The following is a 9,984-nucleotide window of genomic DNA, read 5'->3' on the forward strand; positions in this document are numbered from 1 at the left end:
CAATTTCTGAATTTGACCAAAAAGCCTGAGAATCTTAAAAAAACATGCAGATGCCAAGAAGAAACCCATTTATCCTTAAAGCTAGCAGTTCTGGTAATGTCTTCTGGACCTTGAGAGGATACCCTTTCCTATTTAAATCTATTCTTATCTCCAGGATGGGATGATTTCCTTCAGCCTGAGATACATGAGCTGCTTTTGAACTAAAACACACTCCTAATTCCCAAACTACTTTTTACTACTCACCTTGTCTGGACTCTTTTGATCCCTCTACTTTCTGGGGAGATTTTGAGACTTGACTCATTGTGCTGGATTAGGAAATGGTAGTTTAGTTTAGTGGTCTATCTCCTATCCTCTTTAATTGTGGATTTCTAGTAATTCTTGAGGTAGCTAAGTGACTCAGTGGAGAGAGTCATGGATTGGCATCAAGAAGACTTGAATTCAAATGCAGATTCTGGTAGTATTAGCTGTGTAACTCGGACAAATCACTTATCCACCTCCTGCCTCAGTTTTCTCATCTGTAATATGGGGATAATAATGGTATCTACCTCTCATGGTTGTTGTAAAGATCAAATGAAATAGTATTTGGAAAGTGCTTTGCAAACCTCAAACACATTATATGAATGCTAGTCCATTTAAACTCATAACCCACAATCAAGAATGAGAAGTTAGAAATGACATCAATTATAATAATTTTATACAAAAGTTTACCAATAAGTCAATCAACAAGCATTTGTTAAATACCTAAAAGGTACCATGGTACCAGGCACTATATTAAGTACTGGAAATACAAATTAAAAAACAAAATCTCTCTTCATGAGATGGTTACATTCTAATGGGAGAAGCAGCAACTACATTATATATATGTATATACATGCATCTATACATATATACAGTTGGGGAATCAGGAAAGAATTCACGCAGAAGTTGGTAATTGACTTATGAAGACAATAACTCCATGAAGCAGAGATAAGGAGGGAGTGCAACCCAGGCATGTGTAAAGCCAGTGCAATAGTATAGTGTATATATGTGTGTGTGTATGTAACTATGGGATGTGGGGAGTAATTCTCAACAAAATTAGAAAGACAACTTGAGATCAAGTTCTTATGGTCTTTAAAGTTAAAGCAGAGGAATTTATATTTCATTCCATAGGCAATAGGAAGTGGTTGGAGATCACTAAGTAACAGAGTCACATGGTCAGAACTACACTCAACAATTACTTTGCTTTTATTTAGGATGGACCAGAGTGGAGAATTGAGGCAGCAAGACGAGTTATCTAGGCAACTGTAGTTACTGTAAGTGGGCATCCATTTTCTTGGGATGCATGAAATATTAAGGAGCTACCAGTGTCAAGATATGTTAAGTTACTGGGTAGGTGGCATATGAGGAATTAAGGATAATGCTGAGATTATGGCACAAAGACACTGGAAGGATGATGAAATAGTCTGGTGTTTGCCAGAAATAGTCAAGTTTAGAAAAGGTGGGGAAAGATCATGAATTCTGTTTTATGTATATTGGCTTTGAGATACCTCTAGAACATACAGCTAAAATGTCCAGTAGATAATTGGTGTTGTGAGATTGAAACTCAGGGTAGTATCTGGGCCTGGAATTATCTTTATGGAGATGATAACCATATCCAAGGAAGTTACTGAGGTAACTAAGAGAGAGAACATAAAGGGAGAAGTACAGAAGACCCAGAAGAGAACTTTGGGGACCACTCACAGTTAAGAAAATGATTCAGTGCTTCTTAAACTGTAGGTCATGACCCCAAATGGAGCTGTATAATTGAATATAGGGATCTCAAAAAATTTGGCAACAGTAAAAGATTTCTGAACGCTCAAGGACCAAAATATCAGTATCAACTATTCCATCAAGATTTAAATTCTTTATGTAAAAATAAACAAGCACATCTTTCTCATAAGTATGCAAATTTACTTTTGTTTTTTAATAAATGGTAAAGTTTTAGGTATACCAAAGAATTCTAAATTTCTTTATGATTTTTATCAGCAAATGTTTGATTTACATACCTATTTATATACCTATATGCCCAGAGTCATGTAAAAATTTCTAGGGCAAAAAGGAGTCAGGAGTGGAAAAAGTTTTAGAAGCCCTGAGTAGATTAATAATTAAGTAAAGGAGACGAAGAAGGAATGGTCAGACAACAGAGCAAATCAGGAGAGATCAGTGTCGCAAAATTCCAGAGAAAAAAGAGTAGGAGGAGGAGAGGGTAGTCAACAGGGTGAAATAACTGGTACAGAAGGATCAGGAGAAATCATCAGATTTGGTAATTGTTAACTTTAGAGAAAGCAGTTTCATTTGAGTGGTGAATTCAAAATCAAAAGCCTGCTTGCAGAAGACTGAGGATGTGTGAGAGAAGAGGAAGTGGAAAGAGAGAATGTACACAACTTTTTCAAAGAGTTTGGCTGAAGAGAGATAGGGGATGATAGCTTGAGAAGATGTTGGGGTTTCCTGAAAAATTTAAAAATCCTTAAGAATGAGAATGATGGGCATATTTGAAGGAAGTAGTAATGAGAATCAGTAGACAAAGTTGAGAGAGACAGAGAGACACACAGAGACAGAGACAAGAAGACAAACACACACACACACACAGAGAAAGAGAGAGAGAGAGAGAGAGAGAGAGAGAGAGAGAGAGAGAGAGAGAGAGAGAGAGAGAGAGAGCGAGAGAGAGAGAGAGATTCAATCTGTGAGAGAAAAAAGGCACAGAGAAGAGACAGAGAGGGTGACTGAGGAAGTGATCAGTTGGGCTAGGGAGGGGATGGGATCAAGTGCACATGTAGAGGGATTGGCTCTGTGTTGGCTTAGGAGAAGGGCTAAATCTTTGCTAGAAGCAGAGAGAGGGAGATGATGTTTAGGGGTTTTGGGATGAAGACAATGGGAAATTGTTCATGTTAAGTAACTTCGCTTTTCTCAGTAAAATGAGAGGTGAGGTCCTTAACTGATGGGGATGAGGATAGAGTGAGCTATGGATGACTTGATGAAGAAAGAAAAGTTTTAGATTTGCTTTTGTGGTGAGTCAGAGAATCAATTAAGGAGGAATACAAGCCCTGCCTTTCTTCAGTGAGTTGAAGGTTGGATAAGATGAGTTTGTGGCATACCTGATCAGGATGGTTGAGGCTTCCTTCAAGGGCATTCTGTCTCTAATGAATTGACTACAGGTGGCAAATGGTGGCAGTAATTCAGTGCTAATTTTTGACAAGAGATATGGTGATAAACAAAGGCACAAAGGATTGAAGAGCAGAGGAGTGTATTATTAAAATGGCTAACTAAAATGGAGAGGGAGGAAAGTGAAGTTGGTGTAGGCATATTAATCTGATAAAATACTAAGGGGCAGAGGTATTGGAAATTTTGATGACTGTGAAAAAAATGAGTTTAGAAGGAGATGAGGCATTGGAAAAGATAGAATGATAAGAAGTTATGGTCAAATAGAGCAATGTCAGAGTTGCTAATTAGATCAGTGGAATACTTATAGGCATTCATAAGATGTAGGATATGACCATCCTAATATATGACTAAGGTGGAATAACAAAATACATCTTAGAATTTGAGGAGGCTGAAAATTGGAAGGTTAGGATATTTGAATTAGGATCCAAGTAGATGTTGAAGTCTCCTAATAGGAGCAGAAGCTGGGAAGGAGATGAAGATGATGAACCAAGTGCTCAAATTGTTCAGAAGTAGGGAGAATGACTTTGGGGAGGGGTCACTATGTCACAGCCACCATAATTTGATTGAATGGACTTCAAAGGAGAAAAAGTAATGGAGTATATGGAAGTGACTGTGGAGAGCAAGGAGCATTCTGACTCTCCCTTCAGGACCACTGCGTTGGGGGAGGAGGTATAGTTAGAACAGACAGGATAACTGAGGATACTGTTTTCAGGGAGAAACCAGGTCTCAGTAAGAGTTAGTAAGTAAAAGGAGTCTGAAAGGAAGACATCCAGGGCAAAGAGAAATTTGTTCATTATGGAGTAGAATTTCTAGGCCTACCAGCCAACATTGATCTAAAGAAGGATGGATACCCAGTGAGTCTAGAAAGCACCTTATTCTGCTACCCAGAAAACAAACATCCGACTTACTTGTCAGAGATATGGCTGCCAAAGGAACCACATATTAGAATATAAACTTGTTTTAAAATCAAGATGGAGAAGGATAAATAGGAACACTGCCACGTTATAAAGCACTGAGAAGCAGTAGATGGTAAAACAAATTGGAAGAAAACTTGGCAAAAAGTAATCATGAAAAGAAAATTTATACCTCGACTTTCTTCACCAAAAAAGAGAAAAAACAGATTGATGAATTGAGCATGCAACTAAAAAAAAATGGGGAAACCAACAAATTTTAAAATGGCAACTAAATAACAAAATAGAAATTCTGAAAATAAAAAAGAGACTAATAAGACCAAAAGCAAAAAAATTGGAACCCAGTTGAATTAAGCAATAAAAATAATATAAAATTTAAAAAAAATTTCTAGTTGTTAACTGGTCTGATTTTAAAAAAGAGGAATACCAAATTTGCAGTACAGAAAAATGCAAAGAAACCACATGAAAAAGAATTTATTAGAAACTATTTTGCACAATTATTCCATCATCATCCCCCAAATAGGCAATTTAAATTAAATGGATGAATAACTACAAAGGTATCCAGATTAACAGACCAAGAGTTTAAACAACTCAATCTCTTGAAAAGAAATCAAGTCTTAAACTCTTAAAGGAAAAACATTCAGGATCCAATGGATTTACAAGAGAATCCCATCAAACCTTAAAAAAAATTAACTTCAATATTGCATAAATTGTTTGCAAACATGATAAAAGTTGATATGCTACCAAATTCCTTTCCTGATACAAATATTGTCTTGATACCTAGAGTAGGGAAAGAAAAGAACACTATAGACCAATATTTTTAATGAGCATCAATTAAAAATTTTAAAATAAGATTAACAATAAGTGATAGCAACAATGAAAAATTTCTATATTATGGCCAGGTAAGATTTATACCAAGAGTAAGATTAGTTCGATTAGTTTATAGTATAACTATAAACAAAATAGGCCATCTTAATGAAAAAATAAGCAAATTACATGATTACATCAAAAGATGCCAAAAAAAAAGCTTTTCAAAAAATGTACTACAAGTGGGAATAGTGGCACATTTGTAATCCATGCAACTGCAAGAGGCTAAGATTGGTGGCTCCCTTAAGCTTGAGAGTTCTGAGCTGCATGAACTCCAAGGAATGGGGAGCACCAGGCTGCCTAAGAGTGGTGAATCAACAAGTCAGAAATGGAGCAGGTCAAGGTCTTCATGCTGATCAACAATAGGATGGGCCCCATGAATGGTTATTCCACTTCCAACTGGTGCAAGACAGGGAGATGCAGTATTCAAACAAGACAAAACACAATGAAAAAACCCACACTTATTTCTGGGAAAAACACTAAAAAGTTTAAGAATAAATGAACTTTTACTTAATGTGGTAAATAATATCCATCTAAAACCAAGAGCCAGCATTGGTAGTAATGGAGATATTCTAGAGGCCTTTCCAACAAGATTAGGGGTAAAGCAAAAATGTCCATTACCATTACTATTATTTAGCATATAGAGGTACTAGAGTTGGTGTCTGTAACGATAAGACAAGACAGAGAAACTGAGGAAATACACATATGGAAAGGGGGAAAAATTCTTTTTATGGATGATATGATGATTGACATAGAAAATCCTGAGTCACCTAAAATTATTTGAAACAATAATTATATCAAAGTAGCAAGATATAAAATAAATTGCACAAATTATTGTCCTTTTTCTGTATTACCAATAAAACCTACCATTAAGAGCTAGAAAGAAACTCCATTTAAAATGATTACAGATGGCTCAAAGTATTTGAGAACCGAACTCCAACATATGTATATATATATATATTTGTAGAAACAAACGACTTAAGTGAGAAGAGAGATATTAATTGCTTAATGCTGGGCTGTTCCAACAGAATGACAGTACTACCTAAATTAATTTATTTATCCAGTGCCAAGTCATTCTAACCTCCAAAGGATTACTTTAGAAAGGTAGGGTGGAAAACAAACAAAATGAAATTCTTCTAGAGGAACAAAAGGCAAGATTCTTAAGGAAAGTAATTGAAAAAAAAATGGGAAGTAAGGGGCCTTTAGGCCTCCTTAGGCCTAAATTTGTACCAGATCTCAAACTATACAGCAAAGTAGTAATCATCAAAATGATTTGGTCCTGACTAACAGATAGGAAAGTCAATCAGTGGAACAGGTTAGGTACACAACATGCTGAGGGAAGCAAGGCTAATAACAGTATTGGATGAATCCAAAGTCAGTTACTACTGTGATAAGAATTCACTATTCAACAAAAGAATGCTGTGGAAACTTGAAAGTGGTTTCTCAGAAAATAGTTTTAGACTGAGATTTTACATCATGTAATGCCATGTGCTCAAAATGGAAAGATGACCTAGACATCAAAGGGCCACGTCATAAACATGAACAAGGAAAAACTGCCTTTTGTAAATAAGGATAAAGAAAAGAGCTCATGACCAGATCAGAGATGGAGAGGATCATAGAAGACAAAATCAACGACGTTAATTACATATTTTTTTTTAATTTGCGTAAACAAAACCAATACAGTTAAAATTAGAAGAGAAACAGTTAAGTGAGAAAAAAATCTTTGTGGCAAGTTTCTCTGATATCCAAGATACATAAGGGATTGATTCAAATATATAAGAATTCCAGCCATTCTCCAATAGACAAATGATCAAAGGAATCATTTGAAAAAGAACAAGCAGTTCTCAAAGGAGGAAATCCAAGCTAGTAATAATTATATAAAGAAATGCTTTAAAACACTGATGATTACAGAAATTCAAATTTAAAATGCTCTTGAGTTCTACCTCACACTCACAACATTTGCAAAGAAAGGATAAAAGGATAGGACAGTTGTTTGAAAGGTTATTGAAAAGAATCTATTTGTACAAAAATATTTGTGGTGGCAATGAATTGGAAATCAAGGGGATGTCTATCGACTGGGGAATGTCCAGTCAAGTTGTGGTATAGGATTGTGATGGAATACTACTATGTCATAAGAAATGATGAGCAGGAAATTTCAGAAAAAAATCTGGGAAGATTTATATGAACTGATGCAAGGTGAAGTGAGCAGCACCAGGAGAATATTGTACACAGTAACAGCCATACTGTATAATGATTAATTGTGAATGACATCTATTCTCAACAATACATTTTTCCAAGATAGTTCTTTTTTCTTTTCTTTTCTTCCAATTTATTTATTTTTAGTTCTCAACATTCACTTCTATAAGTTTTAAATTTTCTCCCCCTCTCTCTCCTCTCCCTCTCCAAGATGGCATGAAATCCTATATGTCCAAAACAGTTCTGAAGGGCTTAAATGCTATCCACTTCTAAAGAAAGAACTGATAGTGTTTTAGAAGATTGAAACATCTCTCTCTCTCATCTGTGTTTTCTTTTACAATGTGACTAATATGGAAATATGTTTTGCATGATTGCAGCTGTAAAAAAAAGAAAGGTTGTGAAAAAACAGGCATACTGGTTCACTCATGGTAGAGCCAATTCATGTAGTCATTCTGGAAAGTAATGTGGAACTATGACCCAAAAGTCATTAAGTCATACCTTTTTACCCAGAAATATCACAAGGAGATAAAAGACAGTGGGAAATGCCCCATTGGCACAAAAATACTTATAGCAGCACTTCTTCTCATAGGAAAGAAATGGAAACTAAGGGAATATCCATCACTTTAGACATGGCTGTATAAATTATAGTATATGGATGTAATGGAATATTACTGTGCAAGAAGAAATAATGAAAAGAACCAAATTCAGAGAAACCTGGGAAGACTTTTGTGAACTGGAACAGAGGACAGTATGTAGAAACAGTAGAACAATTTACACCATGACTACAACATAGTCTTAACATACAGAATTAGACATTGGACCTAGGAAACATATGGATTCGTTTTGCTTGAATATGTTTCTCTGTCCCATCTTCCCACCAAAGAGGAAAAATATTTTCAAGATAAACAACAAAACAAACTCTTGAATCATAGAATACAAGGATGAAAATAAGAGGATAACAAATTGAAGAAAAGTGGAAAAAATTAATAAAGAGAATTATAACATTTTCTCTGTGAAAGAATAATCACATTTGGACCCTAAGATCACTGTCACAGTTGTGCAGCTGGGGAAATAGAAATAGCAATAATGAAAATTAACAGGAAAAGCAGATGAAAAGGACCAAGGGGAGATCCATGCTGGTAGTGACACTCTTGTGAGGAAATGGACAGAAAAAAATACACAAGTTATCTGAAGGAGGGGAAGATATCAAAAATGTGAGGAAAATCTGAGATCTTGTTAATGCCAGAAAAAGGACAGAAGGATGGGGGGGGGGGGACACGACACTGATAGAATATCAATAACTGCTTATTCTCTCATCTTCAGAAATATTTTTCTAGAGTCATACATACGCTAATTGAGATTTTTTTTCTGAGGGAAGAAGCAGGTTTTCCAACTTCCAAAATGATGAGTTCACAGTTATAATTGAGAGATAGAGACAGACAGAAACACTCAGAGACAGAGACAGGGAGGCAGAGAGAGATATAGACACAGAGAGGGTCAGAGAAAGACAGAGAGAGACATAAAGATACAGAGAGACAGACAGACAGAGACAGAGAGAGACAAAGAAACTCAGAGATAGAAATAGAGAGCCACCTCTATAGGTTCAGATATTTTTTCCTTAAAATGCTATTAAAACATAAATTTCTTACCTGGAAAAGAGAACACATTAAAATATTAACTTCTATTATCATATCAATTCATTTGTCAGATTTTCATGGGCAGATAGATTGCCAAATATTTTATACTGTGTGAAGTTATTTTAAATGGAATTTCTCTTTCTATCTTTTCCTGCTGGGTTTTGTTGGTAATCTGGTTTTAAGATATCTGGGCAGTTTTCCTTCATGATTTCTTGAAATATAGTATCTAGACTCTTTGGGGGGTAATCTAATATTTTTTAAATTGTCTCTCCTTGATCTCTTTTCCAGGTCAATCATAGTTTTTTCTCTCTCTCACATTTTCTTCTATTTTTCAGTCTTTTAACTTTGTTTTATTGCTTCTTGATATCTCATGGAGTCATTAGTTTCCACTTAGCCAATTCTGCTTTTTAAGGGATTAATTTCTTCATTGAGGGTTTTGTACCTCTTTGTCCACTTGGCTAATTCTGCTTTTTAAGGAATTCTTTTCTTCAGTCAGGTTTTGTACCTCTTTTTCCATGTGGCCAATTCTGCTTTCTAAGGATTTTTTTTCTTCCAAAACATTTTGTACCTCTTTTTACCATTTAGTCAATCCTACTTTTTAAGAAGTTATTTCCTTCAAATTTTTTAAAGCAAGCTGTTAATTCTTTTTTTCATAATTTCCTTGGTTTGTTTCTGTTTATTTTTCCACTTTCTCCTTTACAGCTCTTATATGATTAAAATCTCTCTCTCTCTCTCTCTCTCTCTCTCTCTCTCTCTCTCTCTCTCTCTCTCTCTCTTTCTCTCTCTCTCTCTCCTTAATCTCTTTCTTTAAATCTTCTAAGAATCCTTGTTAGGTTTATGTCCAATCTGCATTTTTCATTGAATCTTTACTTGTAAATGTTTTAAAGTCGTTGTCTTCTTCTGAGTTTGTTTCCTGGACATCCCTGTCACTATAGTAGCTTTATTGTCAGGCACTTTTGTTATTGTTGTTTGCTTATACTGCCCTTCCACCTCCCCAACCCATTTCTTGACTTTGAACTTTATGTTACAGTTGGGTTCAGCTCCCCTCTGGGGAGGAAGTTGGGGGCGGGGGTCACTGTCCCATATTTCAGGGTTTTTGGCTCTGTTGTCTTTACTGTTAGTCCTAGGGGTCTATACATTTTCAATGCTTCCAAAGTTTGGCAGGAGAGATCTGAGGAAAGGTATGACCATTG

Source organism: Notamacropus eugenii, chromosome 7, assembly GCF_028372415.1.
Source record: "Notamacropus eugenii isolate mMacEug1 chromosome 7, mMacEug1.pri_v2, whole genome shotgun sequence".
In the NCBI taxonomy this organism is placed as follows: Eukaryota; Metazoa; Chordata; class Mammalia; order Diprotodontia; family Macropodidae; genus Notamacropus; species Notamacropus eugenii.